We start from the raw sequence: 18077 nt of genomic DNA, 5'->3' as shown, positions 1-18077 counted from the left end.
CACATTGTTTTTACACAATAACGGTTTCAGGGGTACCTGTAGTCCCCTGGGGATCCGCTGAGGTCGGTGATACCGCACAAGTGTGCAGGCATGAAGTTTCTGATTGGATTCCTTCTTTAATTGGTAGAGCAGTTCAAAAAATGAACACTGCGGTTCATTTTTTAGAGCAGGGCCAAGAACAACCAACCGATCCAGGCGGGGCAAAACCCGCAGAGGTAGAAAAGGAGCCACCCAAAGGCAATAAGGGCAACCGCAGGAAATAATGGGCCAGGACAATTTGGTGATCAACATTTCTTCAGTACAGTTGAATGATGAAGAAACACGCATTTTGCAGAAAGGTCAGTCCTTTGTACCAACTACCAGAACTAACCCCTTGGAATTAGAGGTCAGTGCTTTTAAGCTACTTCGTAACATTCGCTTACGCCACTATTTTCAAAACGTAGTGACTACACCCATGCAAGATGATGACATGTTACGAGGACTTCGTCCCCACAGTACTTTCATGGCTCCTCTAAGCCACAAGATTATTGACATGTTTGAAAACCTGGTTAAAAAAGACATTGCTACACTGCCCTTTCAGTCTATGGGCAAGCAAGAAAATCTCACGAAAAAGGAGAAGAACATTCTGCAAAAAATTGCGAACAATCCATCTATAGTGTGTCAAACTGCTGATAAGGGGGGCGCCCTTGTGATTATGGACACCTCTTTCTATGAAGAACAAGTTCATGTCCACACGTTGGATACCGGACTGTAGGTAACAAGGACCCCCTGATAAGGATGAATATCCTGGGACAGGGTAAATAATGTATGAAAAATAACACTCCCAGGCATACACTAAGGAAAGTACGCAATAGATTCAACAAACAAACTAGTTCAGTTAAGAAAAGTGTAATTTTTTAATTTGATAAAAAAGAAATATTAAAATTTAGTGCATTAGTCACAATTGATAAAAATAGCAATATAATGATACATATGTATTCACAAAACAGATTAAAAAGAGGTTAGATGGCATCCGGTCAGTGTTATTTTTCATACACACGTTGGATACCAACATCTATGCACCGTTACAAACCGACCCTACTAATGAGTTTGTTTTTATACTGATCAAAATCATTAACCAGGCGTTTGACAATGGAACGATCACTGATCGAGTAAGACGTTATCTGACACCCAACAATCCGAAACCGCCTGTTCTATATATGTTGCTGAAGGTGCACAAGCACCCCATGAGACCACCATTATGACCGATCGTCTCTACCAAAGGGAGTATTCATGAAACGATTGGCAAGTTTTTGGATAGATACCTTAAGCCATTTGTTTTAAATACCAGATCACATGTTCAAGACACCACTGATTTTTTGGTCAAATTGAAACAAGCTACAGATTTGCTGGATAACCAAGAGTTGGTACTGTGTACAGTGGACGTTTGTTCGCTGTACACGTCAATACCTCACGATCTAGGGATAACAGCTGTGGAGCAAGAACTCTCGAACTCGAATCTGGATGCAGATATGCAAATCCTGCTCATGGAATTGATGATATTTACTTTATATCACAGTTATTTCACGGTATTTGACAAATGGTTTCATCAACTATGCGGGACGGCCATGGGAAATTGCGCCGCGCCGTTGTACGCAAATATATTCATGAAGTCCTTCGAAGAATCACAGGTATTGACCCAACCATGAAAGCTTTGAGAAAGCTCTTAATGGATCATTTAGAAGCCAAAAGATGGACTACTCAAAAGGACAATAAAACTGTTTTGGCTTTTCAAAGGATTACCATGATCCAGGGACTACAATTATATCTCGCTACTGACATTACCTGTTTCTCAAGAATGCTCCTCTCTAGATTCAGACTGCGCTCCTTTTTTCGGTTAATTACTTTTCCCTCCTGTAACAACTGGTCCCGAAATCTGCCCCCCTGCCCATGTGATGACATTGCATCTCAATCCAACATTCATTCTATACTTTTCTGCAAATACTATCTAGTACCTAGAAAACTTTTATTGAAACCTCTATTGAAGACCTGGGGTCTGTGGTCTTGGAAAGACGCTTTTGACCGTTTACAACAACTGGAAAATAGGGACGTGATACTTATTATGGAAAAGTTTTTGAAATTGCTGCTAAAATTTAGGAACTCGTTATGATGTGACATATGAATTTGTATACTTATTGACTGTTGTTTTGAACTTTTTTAATACTGTTTTTATGGAAAATGTTAACTCTTCTGTTCCCTGTGAAGTTACGTTTTTCTTTTGGCATTTTATAGACTTGTATCTGGATTTTAATTATAAACTGATTAATGAAATGTACGCTTTTATGATATCCTTGTGATAAACGAATAAAACTCATTTTGATTTGATTTGACCCAACCATCATGGCAAGCTTTTGGTAAGCTTTATTTGAGATTTATTGATGACATTTTCATTCTATGGGCAGGAACTGAGAATGCTCTCATCTAATTTTTGCAATCATGGAATGGGGTTAATGATGGGGTACAGTTTACCTGTACCCTTGATAGACAGTGTATACACTTTTTAGATGTGAAGATCGAAAGACAAGCTGGAAATGTGACTACAACCATGTTTCGAAAGCCCACTGATCGTAATTCAATTCTACATTATCTGAGTTTTCATCGACCTGGGTTGAAACAAAACTTACCTTTTTCTCAGTTGTTGCGTGTCAAACGCATTGTATCATATACAGTTAAGATCCTAGGTAGAGTCCTCTTGGATACAGTTAAGATCCTAGGTAGACTCCTCTTGGAAAAATTGAGGGATAGTCTAGAGTGTTGCGGGGGGCTGGCCGACATTCAGTACGGCTTCAGAGAGAAAAAAGGGACAATTGAGCAATGTTCCAACCTACACCTGTTGATCTCGAAATACACGGTGGCCAAGGAGGGGTCCCTATTCCTAGCGTTTATGGACCTCTCCTCAGCCTTCGACTTGGTGAACATGTTTAAGTTATGGACCACACTCCTGAAGATGGGGATAGATGAGGCATTGCTCAAGATTATGGCCTCTCTCCACCAAGAGCTTTTTGCTGCAGTGCGGGTAACTAATGAGGGAAGGTGTACGTCCCTTTTTAAGTCCATGCGAGGGGTCAGGCAGGGCTGCATACTGGCCCCGCTGCTCTTTACCATCTACATTAATGGTCTGGGTGCATATCTGGAGGACGTTGCGGGGGATGTTTCGCGTGCAGGAGCAGTTAAGATCCCCGCGCTCCTGTACGCGGACGACGCAGTGCTGATAGCCCGCACTGGTCTCTGCCTGCAGCGTCTCCTGGATGCATTTGGCACATTTATGGATCTTATGGACTTAAAAATAAACATAAATAAGTCCCATACTATGGTCGTGGGGAGTCAAGGCAGTAAAGGGAAATGTAAAACCTTTAAATGTAAGGGAGAGATTGTCACCAGAGTCTCTACGTTCCCATATCTGGGGGTTCTTTTTGATCAGAGGGGATTTTGGGGACCCCAGGTCAGGGCGAAGAGGCTGGCGGTGACAAGATCTTCAGCAGCTATAATGGGTTTTGCGAGTAGGTTGGGTGCCAGGCCGATGGAAGCCCTCTTGAAGATCTATAAAAGTAAATCAGTCGCCCTGGCTTCATATGGTTCACTCCTTTGGGGCTATGTTAATCTGGAACCAATTCAGAAGGCCGAAAACAGATTTATTCGTTCCCTCCTGTCTGTCCCACAGTCCTCACCAACTTTCTCAATACTTATGGAGGTGGGCCTGGACTTCGTCACTGATGGGCTGAATATGGCACCCTTGATCTTTTGGTCGAAGACTTGGCTCAACGAGGAGCTGTCTCTCAACCATAGGATCATGGCTGACGTTATGTCCCTGGACCACTCTAAAAGGGTGCCGTGGATGGCCTACCTGATGAAGGAGTTCTCAGATCTGGGACGACCAGAACTTTTTTCATCTCCCCGGGACATCAAAAAACAAGATATAGATCTGATCAAGAAACAATTTATGGGTAGGGCAAGAGCATCCAGTGAGGAAAAAGAACTTGTTCAACCAGCTGTGAGGAGGCATTACCTGCTTGTAAATTCATTCGCATTAGCACCTTACCTTGGCCTGGTTACGATCCCTTTCCATAGATTCCTCCTAACTAAGTTCAGGTTTAATTTGTTACATTTTTATTTGGGCAATTTTAAAACGTGGGAAAAACCTGATTTAGCCCCTCCCTGTTGTTGTGATCACTTTTCTGTTCAAGACACCATGCACTTTGTTTTGTTTTGTGGGCTTTATCTAGAGCCCAGGAAAAAATATCTGATACCTGTTCTGAAGGAGGCTGGCTTCACACAGGTGAGGCCAGCCCTGCTATACTTACAATCTCTGAACAGCATACGCATTACATTTTGCATGGCTAATTTTCTGGTGGCAGCTGTTAGAACCAAAAAAATGTATCAGAACAATGGGTCTTCTTAATACTGTGTATTTAAATTTTGTAAAATTCAAAATGAATTTATTATGCCTTTTTATAAAACAAATGTATTCTCTGATTTGTATAATATTGCAAATAGTTTTTAACATGGTATGAAATGTTTTTATCTCTTTGTATGATTTTTAACTAAATCAAATGAAGATAATTTTGACTGACTGACTGACTGGCATTGTATCATCAGACAATGTTTGTAAACAAGAAATGTCTAACATGTTGGAGAGGTTTAAAGCACGTGGTTATCCCCAGCAGACATTAGACACGGCAGTGGCCCGTTGTGAGAATACTAAGAGAGAGGATCTTTTGCAAGTCAAACCTAAAACTGAAAATTCCCGGATGGTGGTAGTCTCTAAGTACACTGTTATTAGTAATCAATTCAGAAACATCATCACCAAACATTGGTCTTTACTCAGCCTGTAGCCTGATTTTCAGGGAGCCTTTGCACAGCCACCCTTGTTTGCCTACACAAGGGGACGCAATTTAAAAGAGATTTTGACCAAACCCAGAGAGCAGCATAAACCCGAACTGTTTAAAGGCCTCAGACCGTGCTACAACTGTAGCAATTGTAACAATTGCATACAAGGGAATGTCACCAATCATCCCATGATGGGTCATCCTATTAGACTGCGAGTCAACGCCACTTGTAATTCTTCCAACGTCATTTACATGCTGAAGTGTCCCTGTGGGAAGTGTAATGTTGGTCACACTGAGAGAAAAATACGAGTGCGGTATTGGAGCACAAAAGCAACATAAGAACTGGGAACATCAAATCGACAGTAGCTGCACATTTCCTTGAACATAACCACACATTAGCCCAATTGAAATATCTGGTATTGGAGCAAGTGACACCGACCCATAACAATAAAAACACTTTATTGAAAAGAGAGAATTTCTGGATCCGCTTCCTGGCGACGATGCAGCCGCACAGATTAAATGACATGATGGAATTCCTGTGTTACCTATAGACTGTGCATCAACTGTAATGTTTATTTGACAACTGTGACATTTCTATCATGTATTCTTTGAGTCACCATTTTGCATGCATTGTTAATATTTTGTTTTTACTAGGTTTCCTAGTTCACTATTAGCGGGCTACCATTTAGGTTCTGCTTAGTATTGTTTAGTTTTATCGAGCGTTTGTTGGTAAAGTTTTATTAATATTCTCTGACCCTTCCAATATGGCGCTTGTTTTTCCACTCTTCCTTAGTCCTTTGTTTATGATTAGTTAACACGCAGCACGTTACTAACCACACCGACACACTGGCGGCTACTCTCTTCGAGCCGGTTACTGAATGAGGGAGTTCACGTAGTCGAAGAATCGTAAGTACCTCTACCGAGGACTGCTTAACCAGAGTAACGTTTAGGAGCATTTAACACTTGCGTTTTTATTGCGCTTCTATGTTTTTGTAGGTTCTGGTGACCTGGTTGTTACTCGGATGTGATCATCCTCGTGAGTAGTGCTAGCATTGGTTCAACGTTTGTTGGGTATGTGGATCACTGTTTTGTAGATTATTGAGCACATGGGTTTATGTGACTGTTGTCATGTTTTCATTGCTGCATTGCACATTGTTTACTTCATTATTAGTTAATTCCACCGCGCTATTAACACACTTACACTTCCTTAGTTTGTGAATGGATGGCACCTCTTTAGGTTCTTTCACATGGTCGCTCTTTGAGCATGATGGCATGTTTTCACCAGCACCAGTTGACGTAACTAAGCATTATGGCGTTCTTATGAACTGTTTAGTGACAGATTGATGCTTTCTTTTTTATGTTGTAGAGCATTCCCCTGAAGAAGGGCTAGTCATCAGCCCAAAATGCATTGGGTCCGCTAACATTGGATGATATATTGTTGGAACATGTTTATGAAACCAATTTTCAAACATTTATGAAGTACTCATGAAGCTAATGAGTTTGGATTAAAAAACGTGGAATCTTTCAACTGTGTGAATATTACTTCATGATGAACTGTGCATAAACATTTAGACTTTGCAGTCACTTGAGTGCTGTGCACCGGGGAGTCTTCCTCCAAGTTGGGGAAGCTTTGTAGTAGTCTTCTGTTATTTACGCTGGTTGGCACAGACAGCGTCATCTCTGGAAGCACGCCACAGACCGTTAAAAGTGGTAAAATTTGGATCCACCTAGCTGTGCAAGTCCTTCTCAAACTTTTTGTCAGTTCACAATGGTCCCTTCCGACAGGTTTGAATACAAACTCTTGCACACAGCCTCTCTCGTTCATCCACCGGAACAGCTTTGAGACTCTTTCAGGCCTCGCTGATATTGATTGGCCGCATATTTATCTTAGACAGGTAGCCGTTAAGGGATGGTTGGGACAGAAATAGGGAGAGACATTAATAAAGGTGAGCCCGGAAGTAAAGGGATGTATACTTACTTGGTGCCACATTGCAAACACCCACTAATACTACTAAGGGCTCAGATAACCATGAAAACACAATCTCACTTTTTAATAACATCCCTGTAGGTAAACCCATAGCTGAAGGATTTGGACTGTTGGCTCACAAAACATCACCAACAAATCAGGGACACCCTGCCTTTCCATTTAAAATTATTTCCTGGAGCATTGCAGGAATTCGCCCTAAACTCATGAACAAGGTGTGGCTAGAGTATATCAGAGGTTTTGATATCATCTTTCTCCAGGAAAACTGATCCAGGAATGACATTGTTTTAGATGGTTATTGCTCCTTTACTGCCCTTGCAATACCTTCTTCAGCAGGAAGGGCCAAAGGAGGTATCACACTGCTAATTTCGGTTAAATATGGAACTTTAAAGCTGTCTATATAAGCTCATCAGCCTGGTATTATTGATCATGATCTCCAATTTAATAAAGACTATGGGGCCGATTACGATGGTGAGCGGTCCGCCACCGCCGGCCCGGCGGTGGCGGACCGCCCGCCATCAACCTGAATTTTCCCATTGCCACATCAGGATGGCGGTGGGAATTGGAATGGTACCGTGGAGGATGGAAAGACTGTCCACTGTGGTCCCGCAAGGGGCCCTTTTCCGCCCGCCTTGCGGGACACGGTACAATGGGGCAATGGCAGCGGTGCCGTGTAGGCACCGCCGTGGGCATTACGATGCCTGTCTTTTTCGGCAGAGATCCTGCCGCCGCAAAAAGACAGGCGGAGAATGCCTTAGGGTGCCCCTTGCGGGTCCCCAGGGGGTGGGGGGGTGGGGGGGTGGGGTGCTGCACGTGGAGGGTATCTATGGTACACCCTTACATTTGCATGTACTAGGTGGCAGGCACAGCACGGTGCCTGTCACGTTGTACATTCAAATGCACAACATGTATTTTTACATTGTGGCGGGTGCTGATGCCCGCCGCAACATTCTGTCCATCATCTTGTGTGTTTTGCTGTTCACCCTATATGGGAAGGGTATGCCCAGACGTGGGTCCCGTGCTCACTAGGCCACTGGAGTCAAGCTATCCTGGCTGATGAAGGCTGATAGCCAGAAACCGGTCCCAGGATGCTTGATTCTGGTCCAGGGAAGAGATGGCTTGGCAGTTCGGTCTGGACTGTTCCCATGAGGCACAGGGTCAAGACTGATTTGCGTATGGCCATGTCTGAACTGGGGTGGCTTGGTGAGCAAAATAACGATGGATTAAGCCCAGATCTGTGACTGGGGGTGAATGTTTTGCCATTGTGCAACATTCCGTCCATAATCTTGTGTGTTTTGCTGTTCACCCTATGTGGGAAGGGTATGCCCAGACATTCCGTCCATCATCTTGCGTGTTAATACTGAAAGCATTCCCACAAATGCAAAAGATATTATCAAAGAGGCGCACCACTCTAGGGCCATTATGCGCTATTCGCAACATAAGGAGACAGGTTTGTAATGCTCGTTCCCAATGCCACAGCAATATTACTTAACTTTCACTACTAATGTCCAAACTAGATTTCTTTTAACTAGATTTTGTCTATTCACCTTGCACTTTCTGGTGGCCTTCCCGCCAAACAGGGTGGGCTGACAAGCTCATGCCCTGCCCATGTCATAATATGGCCAGCCAGAGCACTATTCACTTAATTCTATTTTGAACTTTATATATAAAGAGGTGAGCAGCACATTTTGTGCCCCACTTCTATTGAAGATCCGCCCCTGTACATATATTGATGGTTCTAATTGTTTGCATACTTTGGCCACCCCTGTTATTTGTCCTGCGGTATATAATTATATTAAAGTGTTGATTGCTATTAGAAAGCACTATGAGAATTTGGAGGTTGAATAAGAAAGATGTATTTTCTTGTTATTTAAATTCATACTACTGGAATTTTGCTTGATTTGTTTAATAATATGTCGCCCTAGATGTTCTATTTTATGTATTGAACCTTCTATTTGTAGAACCCCATGAAGTGTCTTCCCTTATTTTATTTCTTTGATTGTGATTGTTTTTATATATTTTTAAAGTAAAGTTTTTATTTGTTAAACTTTCATGGTTCTTTGAACAGCAATAATGTTACTCTTGACTTGTATTGACTTCGCTAGATTTTACATTGGTAACACAACATGAGGCAATCTCCATATGTCACTTTGAATTGACTGGGAAGTGGGATAAGATATATGTAAAAGCAAAATATATATTTGCAAACAAGTCCCTATGACACCATGAAGCTGGCTTCCTGAGGACCAGGCGCAAAGAAAACTAAAAAAGAGGACTGACTCTTTTCATAAAGTAAATATACACATTAGGCTAGATTCAAAAAGTCTGTACAGGAAAAAGTAGACATCTAGTACCCTGGGCTTCCTCCTGGGTTTGGACTAGTTTTCTAACATTTTGGGAATACACAATAAGCCTGTGGTGCTCCCATTCACCCCCCCCCCCCCCAAAAAAAATACATGCGGATTGGCCATTAAATGGAAACTGGTTAAAAGAAACTAAACCCAGTTCATATGGAAACTGCTGCCATGCTCTCTAGATTGGACTTTGCTAATGCGTTTATGGCAGAGACTTCTCAAGATGCCCATATGCCATTAACAGCCGCTCTCATGTATAGCTTTCAATTAATATACACCATAAATGAAGGAATAGGTTATACCGTGCAGCGCCATTTATTATTGTGCCATTAAAGTTACCTGTGTCGATGTGCAATATCATGCAACTAACCTTATGTCGTTCTCTGCACCAGCGGAGTTAACTGGAGTGTACCAGTTGCAATGCTGTACATTTATGCAGTGTGCTCTGGACATATCGCTGTAATCGTATGTTTTCTGTAACTATACCCGCTGCTAAAACCACATTCATTTCCTTTTCTGAAGGCCTCACAACTAGTGAAAGAAAGTGAGTAGGAAGGGAGTGTGTCTGTGGGTGAGAGCGAGAACTAAAATAATCTCCTTATCTAGCTCTCCTTCCTGATGTTCAGCACATCAGGATCAACTTGTTCAACGCTTCCTGACTCTCTATTACTGCTAAAGGGGGCGGCTTAGAAACGTCAAGTCAGTGTGTGTCCGATGCTGAGGCGCATCGTTTGACCCGGCCAGAGTTGTGTTGGGTGAGTACAACCTACTCGAGCGGCTTGCCTGCGTCTTGCGTTGTAAGGGTACGAAGGTCATTAATGGGGTTGCCGCTGTTTGCTGCTCTAGGACTTTGTAGCTGCGTTCAGTTGTGTGCTTACCCTTTTTTAGCTGTAAAGCACAAAAGTTCTCCTTTATCAGTGTCAATGTCTGGATTTATATCGAAGTGGCAGCGCCTGGTAAAAGACAGGGTCATGGAGGGTAAGTGAGCTAGTATGTATGTGAAAGTGCAGCATTATACAGAATAAAATTAGCAGTGTTCTATATGTGTGCTGTGCAGTAAGATTCAGTGTTATCGAGACTGGTGCTGTGAATGAGTGGGTCAAGTTGCAGTATAGCTACAGAATATTGTATCTCTGTGTTGTATGATAGAAGATAACAAATCTAGTATGTTGTAGATGTGCAATAACAACTAGTAGTCACAAGGTCTCCTCGGTGTGATTTTACCGTACTGCACAAATGTAACCCCTTGCAACCTGTTTTTGTGAAACAAGTGCGTATGAAAAAAACGCCACGCTTTAAAACATATTTGCAGATTCACAGAGCATAATGTGCTATTTATTACTATTATCAGTATTATTATCAGAGTGGAAGGGCAACATGACTCACTTGAAGCATTGTATTCACATGTTTTACATTTGCTCTGAATATGGTGTTGCAGCTGAAGGCATGTGACCCCCCTAATTTGTGCTGAAGCATAAATGTAGTAGTATTTTACTGTGCACCCATTTATTGTTAATGTTGTACAGCTAACCAAGTTTTGCAAGATGCTTTGTACCTGCCTCCAAATTGAGTCAGTGAGCAATCCCCATTCTACAACTAAAACTGGTCAAATAAACTTTACCATCCATAACCAAAAAACACCACCCCTTGATAGCCTGCCATCCACTAAATTCATTGTTAAAGTAATTCTGACTCCTATACACTGGCTTTTCTGTCTTTTGAATTAACAAACTTAAATTTCTAAAATGCTGCCTTCGGTCTTATATGTGGCCTGGGATAATCTCATAACCTCACCCAGCATCGCTGAAACTTCCACTGGCTGGTGGCACAGGACAGGGTTACATCCAAAAGACTCTGCATCACATTCAATGCGTTGAAGGCTCAGCACCTAAACACCTACGAAAAAATCAAGATCTAACCAGCCCAGGTCATCTGCTCTAATATCTGCAACCTCCCTGCGGCCCCTAAAAAACACTGCAGGACGTAAGGATACAAGCTCTTGTCAGTGGCTGAACCTTACCCAAGGAACGAACAACCTGCCTCAACACCTTCAGGTAATTGCAACAACCTCCTGGCATTTAGAAAACAACAGATAAACATAACTTTTTTAACTTTAACCCTATTCGGTCGGAATCACCCTACTCTCTCCTGCCAGCACCTAAACGCAATTCAGTTATGCAGTGTGCACCATGAACAATATATGCAAAAAAATAAATATTAGAACAAACTAAAGCGGTATTCTGTATTTCCCAAGTGCTATGTTAGCACGTAATTCTGTATGCCTCTGTAATGTAAGGCAAATGACCATTATCTCATATCTGCAGAGAGAACCACACAATAAACAAATTATGACTATTTATCCGTGGAATACAATTCCATTGCATATGAGCCAAATATGGTGCAGTATAGACACACAAGGAATTTGAATTTACCCTAGCCTGGAACTTCTCAGAGGTGTGTAGGCAATAGTGGCTACCTTGAATCTAATTCTGGTGACAGAAACTGACACTGTAATGCTAACCATGTTTTTGATTGCTCTTGGTACCATCTCACCCACAGTAAATGAGGTGCATGCGGTCTTCCCATTGTGTAAATACTCTCTAGAGAATAGATGGAACAATTTTCAAATTCGACAACAAATGCTTTTTTGCTGCCACATAAGGGACAACTAACTTCCTGCAATACCACTTCAGTTTCCTTCATCTCCTAAGCAATTGGTGGCAGATGAACATGCATTGTCTGCATTCCACACACAGTCTTTGAGGGTGTAACCAGAGGGAGCCTACTCCCCTTCAAACACTAAAGAAGAGCTACTGCCATGAAAGTTAGAAAAAAAGGCGGGTAAAACTCACTGTAGCTCTCATGTTCCCTTCTCAGCGAGTTCTATTTTTAATGTATAAGTCTCAAAACTATATTTCCTTTAAAAGTCTATTCACAGAACAGTATAAAAATCGTTATTTTAAGTATTTCAGGCTGGCCATCAGGCAGCTGGGGAGGAAGTGGCAAATTAAAATGTTCGTCCTTTTCACTGAAAGTGCTCCTGGATATACATGTCGAGTACTTCTGGGAAAAAGGAACAATGCCAAAATGTTTTAATTGATTTCCATACTTGAGTTTGCTTTTGGAATATATATAATCAGTAATGTCCATAACGCGCTGTAACTTTTCTACTACTGACTGGGAGTTATTGATAGTTTTTTAGTTGAGACTAGGCAGCGCATGCACTTTACCTTCAAGACATGCTGCGTTCCCTCTCTGGGCTTACAGCCCGTCCATTGGCTTTTTTTTCATCCCTTCAATTGTCTTTGAAAAATGTTTTCTTGCTAGTGGTTAATCCTTCCTTTTTGTCCCTCCTTTCTGTGCTTAGTTCCCCCCTCAGAGCACTGCAAAATTACTGTTAATATTAAGCTTCTGTGTTTATGTGTACATTTGGGGGGTGGGGTGGGGGGGGGAGTTTTTCTTTGATTCCTGCTCATGTCATTATTTGCCCGTCTGCAATGGTCCAGCTTTAGTGCCAGTCACTTAATCCCCCCCTTTCAAATACAAAGATTAACTGTCAGACGCTTCAGACTCTGTTTTAGAAATTGCCTCTTTAATTTTCTCTGACATCAAAGTGTGAGGATTTCCCCCAAACTCCTCCCGCTTCGCTGCTTGCTGCTTTAGCGAGCCTCGGTCATCGGACTGTCAGGAGCCCAACCTTGCAGCACAGTTAAGGGCAAGGCTTGGGCAACTCCATCACATTTCCACTGACAATTGTTTATAAAATGTGAACTCGAGCCACCCCAAGGTGTTGGAACATTTTACATGTGCTCTAGTTACATTACACAATGTCAGATTCATTTTTGGGGGCATTTTTATACAGCGCAAACTCGACTGACCCAAAGGTATTGGAAAGCTTTACAAGGCACCAGCTAAATTTCACAAGGTCAGGTTCATTTGTTTGTTTTTAGTTGCCCTGAGAGTGTGATGCTGCCGCCAACCCTCTTTAATAATTATTTCCCCTCTACCTGACAAATGGGAGCAGCATTTATCCCTCCCACCTCCTATCATTTTGAGATATGCCTGCCTCGCTGCCTCTTCCTGTCGTGCGCCTCCTCTCCAAGCTCTATTTCAAAGCACATTCACTGTAGCTTCTAGGGACTGTGAGGCATTTTTTATTATATTGTGAACTCGAGCGACCCAAAGGTGTTGAAGTGCTGTACATGAGCACTAGTTACATTGCACATTGTCAGATTACATTTTAGGCTCATTTTTACAGTGCAAATTCGACTGACCCAAAGGTATTGAAGCACTTTACAAGAGGGCCAGTTGCATTACACATCGTCAGGTTAACTTTTTTGGTTTTAGGTATGCAGAGATTAAGTGATGCTGAAGCCTCCACTATTTATTCATTAGTGCCCCTCTACCAGACAAACAGGGGCAGCATTCACCCTTCCCACCTCCATCCATGCTGCTGCATGCCCTGCCCGTTGCCTCTTCCCATCGTCCTCCTCCTCTCAGAGCTCTAATTTCAAAGCACATTCACAGCAGCTCCCCAGGGACTGTGAGACATCTTTTGTTAGATAATGGGAACTCGAGTGACCCGAATGTGCTTTACTTGAGTGATAGTCACATTACACAATGTTAGATTAATTTATGGGGGCATTTTTATTGAGCATAATCTCAACTGTCCGAAGGCATTGGAGTGCTTTACAAATGCACAAGGTCAGATTATTTTGATTTGTTTTTAGGTGCGTTGAGATTAAGCGATGCCAACGCCATCCCTGTTTATTCATTATTTCCCCTCTACCGGACAAATGGGAGCATTTTGTTGTTGCTATGTCCAGTGTTCCTATATCTGGGGGGCTGGGATAGATGGTGGGGCCGGGGGCTTACTGGTAAATAGATGGTGCGAGTAATGTGTTGCATGGAAAACTCTGGAGAAGGGTGCCTAGTGAATAGTGGCCAGGGGGGGATGCGACGTCCCTGCCATTGAAAAGTACTTCACTGCTTTCTTCATAGGGCAGTGGTTCCCAAAGTTTTGAATCCTTAGGACCCCCAGTAAGTCACTTCAGAAATCCGGGGATGCCTAAGCAATTTGCACTATTTAAATTTCAAACATTAAAACAGTAATTCGTGAAAAATACACAGACAAGTGTGCACCAAACAAATACTCTTATAGCTAAAGATTATATTTTTTCATATTGAAAAAAACTGGAAAAATCTAAAGATTTTAATTGGGAAGGTTGGTTATGCACCTCAATGACTAACTTTTCATTGTTTGCTTTTATTTCGTGGTACGAGGCTCCTGCTCCTGCCATGGCCTACTGGAAACCCAAAGAAGCCCTGGCAAATGTTGTCAGACCAGTCCCTGTACAGTGCACATCAAGTGCAGCGAGTGAGCCTGACCACTACGAAGGGAGTTTTGGGGAGGGAGTCTCCCCCCCAAGAAAATTAGGGGAGAATAGTGCATTCCACATACAGTTGTCATTACATATTTAATTGTATTAGCTTTTAAAGCATAGTAAATGATGACCTTACTGTGTACCAGGATACAACGATCTTTGTTGGGGCTCTTCAATGATTCCCTCACAATCACTATCCAACAGTGCCTCTTATCTCTCCATAGCCCCTCTGTCACATGTATTTCATTTGTTTTATAGCCTCTCCCGTATCATTGTAGGATGTCAGAAGGCTTTACATCACTCACATATAGAGACAATGAATCATATGTGTAAATCATTGTATTGAAAATGTTACATAAGGCAAAGGGAACTTCAAGGTGTAGGATTCACATGTCATTTACGCTGCTAGGCATGTTTTTAAGAGTCCTTGGTCTGCAGAAACACAAACTCAGGAGTCAGAACATAACACAGTGGTTAGCATTGACGATAATTATTTCTACCCAAATAAAACTTTATTAGCAGTATCAGGATAATGAAAGACTGAGAGAAAACGTAACTTATTAACTTGTACCATGCAGTTTGAATGCAGCTCTTTGATGGCAGTTCATAGCTCACTGTGCTAGTTTACGATTGTAACGTATGAACTGCACAGTAACAACAGAAGTTCTGTGACAAAAGCAGTAACCCACTGAGCTATGCACATAAAATATTGTTTTTTTTAATACACGGTACACATTCTTTGCAAGAGGCATATTAAACCTCTGCACTTCCTTAGAGGAGTCAAAGTGCCACTAGACAAAACTCCATCTCTCTTCAGCTAGTACATTTATCCCTGGAGTTATCTTGGCACTTTTATTGTTGCTTTGAAAACTGCTGATTATACAAGGAACTTTGCAGTGCTTTTAAAACTACTGCCTGAGAAGACCCTGGGAATGTGTCAAAGACCCCTAGGGGTCCACGGACCCGAGTTTGGGAGCCACTGTCTTTGGCTGGTCAATACTTTAGGGATGTAGTCGCATACAGAATGCTATAGTGATGTTGACTTACATTGAGGCACTTGTGTTTCTGTCTGTGTGATAAAAAGCCTTGTAATGTGTCTATAAATGTTTCCCGAGTCAGTATGTATTCCTGAATCACACTGCATGACCCAATGTGTAATAATTGCATTTACTCTTTGATCCCTGGCAAAACAGCACCCAGGATAATGTGCTGCATGGCTAAACACTTATAAGGTCATAAAGGTGAGACTCATTGGCTATGCCAATGCTTGTTGCTGCCAAGTGTACCATGTTGTGAACGAGGTCTGTGGACAGTAACAAATATTCACCATGTCTTTGGAAGCCATTTTCTAAACAATGTGGGCATTTTGGCACCTGGTGAGCTGGCAGACGAGCACTGGTGTGAGTGTTTCGACAGCAGAGCTGGTTGTAACTCATCTATAAAGATCACAGTGATTCTGCTGCCTCAAAAGGAGCCAAGAACTTGGAATTTGGAGAATTTTGTTCAACGTATTTTTACTTTCCTGACTCTAAATTAGTCCTGGGAATTTTTTTATTTATGCTGTAGTAATCTTGGGAAATTTGCACAATTTCATGGTAGAATTGCAAGAGAAATGCCTGAAATCATGTCATAACCCAATGACAGGTAATTAAGACTTCATTTGTGTAAAACTCCTATTGCAGGAGCAGAGGAAGAATGCAAATGACCTAAACACAACATTTCCTTTAGTAGGAAATGGAAGAAAGTTAATCAAGCCAATATTAAAGACAAAGGTTAGCTTCAGAATAAACCTGAAGAAAACAAGCTGTGGAAGCATTGATAAAGACGTACCGGACGTGAATTGTCTTTAAAACTTATTATCTCCAAATGTGTCATGTTCAGTTTTAGTACATGGATCCATTACGTATTACATAAGCAGGAAAATAGTGCAGTGGGCAGAGAAACAGATGAGAGGGTTGCTCTCACACAGGGAAATGCATGTTTAGCAGCTTCCTGCGTGTGGGAGCAATATCAGGGACCGCAGGGGCATTGTGCCACCCTTGGGCTCTCAAGGGGCACCAAGGAGAAGGACCCAAGTTTTGGGAGAGAGCAGGTGAGGAAGAGGAGGAGGGGCAGCCCTGGCACACCACAGTTCAGGTAAGTGGTTTTTGTTTGTTTAATTAATGTCAAATTAATTTTTAATTGGGGGTGGCGGCGGAGCAGAGCTGAGTTCCACTGAGTTGGGTCCCAACTCCGTGGACCTCCGCGTAGTCCGGCTACACCAGCTCCGCCCAGGGTTAATCTCCACTAAAGAAAGAAGCACTTGCTTCATGTGGGGATTCACCTCTTTGTAGTCTCAATCTCTTCTCTATAGGAGTATTGATGTTATTACAGATTTCTGGATGAAGAAGCACAAGGAACAATCACACTGTCGAAACACACACAAGTTTGCTAGAGATATTTACCCCAGGTCCATTATGCAGCTGTAGTATAGAATATGCACTAGTTATTACCTACCGAGGTTTCACTTACCAATTAGCCAATATAAAGTACACCTGTTAGGTAGCCTTTTTCTGCAAAACTGTGAGTCTTGTTCAATAAAGGGGATGGTTAGGTTCTGTTCTATCCCAGTCACTCACAGAGCTACTGACACACCCATTCAGCCCCTCTCACATATACTCACAGACCCATAAAGGCAAGCACACACCTATACAGCCACTAACAGATCCACTCACAGACCCACAGACCCACACACCCACTCACACCCCCATAGAGCCCCACACAAATCCATTTACACACCCACATAACCGCTCACAGACCCATCCAGCCACTCACACACTCACTCTCAGACCCATACAGCCAGTTACACACACACTCACAGACCAATTCAGACAGTCACACACTCACACAAAGAAAAAAGAGGGGTAACAAAATTGTGTTTCCCATGTTAATTACCATATGAGCTTTAGACATGGCTGCAGTCCATATTGATGGATGGAATTACACCAAATTTGACAGAAGGGTAGATTTGGTTTCACAGATTACTTCTTCAGTAATTTGGTGTAAATCAGTTCAGTAGTTTTTGGAAATAAAAAGAATTTCAAATGTGTTTATCTGGGATCGTGCTGACTTTGCAAATAATAACAAACTTGTGGGGAAACGCAGATATCTGATTGGCTGCCAACACTTCAACCAGGAAGTGTTGCCAGCCATCTTGGAACTCAGCTTCACCTGAGTCACCAAAAAAAGTGAAAAAAGAACAGAGGGCAGGTTAGGAATATCCTGACCCCCACGCTTTGGTCTTGGGGTCCCTGAGAGACCCTGGCAGGGCAAAAAGGCATTTGTTTAAATAAAATAGAAATTGCAGTGAATTTGCAACATTCATGGCAGTACAGTACAAATAAAAAAAGTGTGGGCTCCCGGGCTTCTTTTCAAAAGGGCCTCTGGGTGGGCAAGATCCCAGGAGCATTTTATTAAAAAAAATGGATGCACAGGTCTTCCCTCCTGAGGC

General features: G+C 42.2%; 1 protein-coding gene across 4 annotated transcripts in view; it reads left to right on the top strand.

Moving 5' to 3' along the window:
- The window catches only part of TESPA1 (thymocyte expressed, positive selection associated 1), a 434050-nt gene that overhangs the window by 137317 nt on the left and 278656 nt on the right, over window positions 1-18077 (top strand). For 2 of the 4 annotated variants that reach the window (XM_086964631.1, XM_086964613.1), the window contains exon 1: window positions 9870-9958. The exons of the other annotated variants lie outside the window; for them this stretch is intronic. The gene's annotated coding sequence lies outside the window, so the exon portion shown is untranslated. Of the gene's footprint in view, window positions 1-9869; window positions 9959-18077 lie in introns of those variants that run through there. 4 annotated transcript variants of the gene reach the window in all.

This window comes from Lissotriton vulgaris, chromosome 1_1, assembly GCF_964263255.1.
Source record: "Lissotriton vulgaris chromosome 1_1, aLisVul1.2, whole genome shotgun sequence".
NCBI lineage: Eukaryota > Metazoa > Chordata > Amphibia > Caudata > Salamandridae > Lissotriton > Lissotriton vulgaris.
The sequence above is the reverse complement of the archived record's forward strand: the minus strand, read 5'-3'. Positions and strand labels throughout refer to the sequence as shown.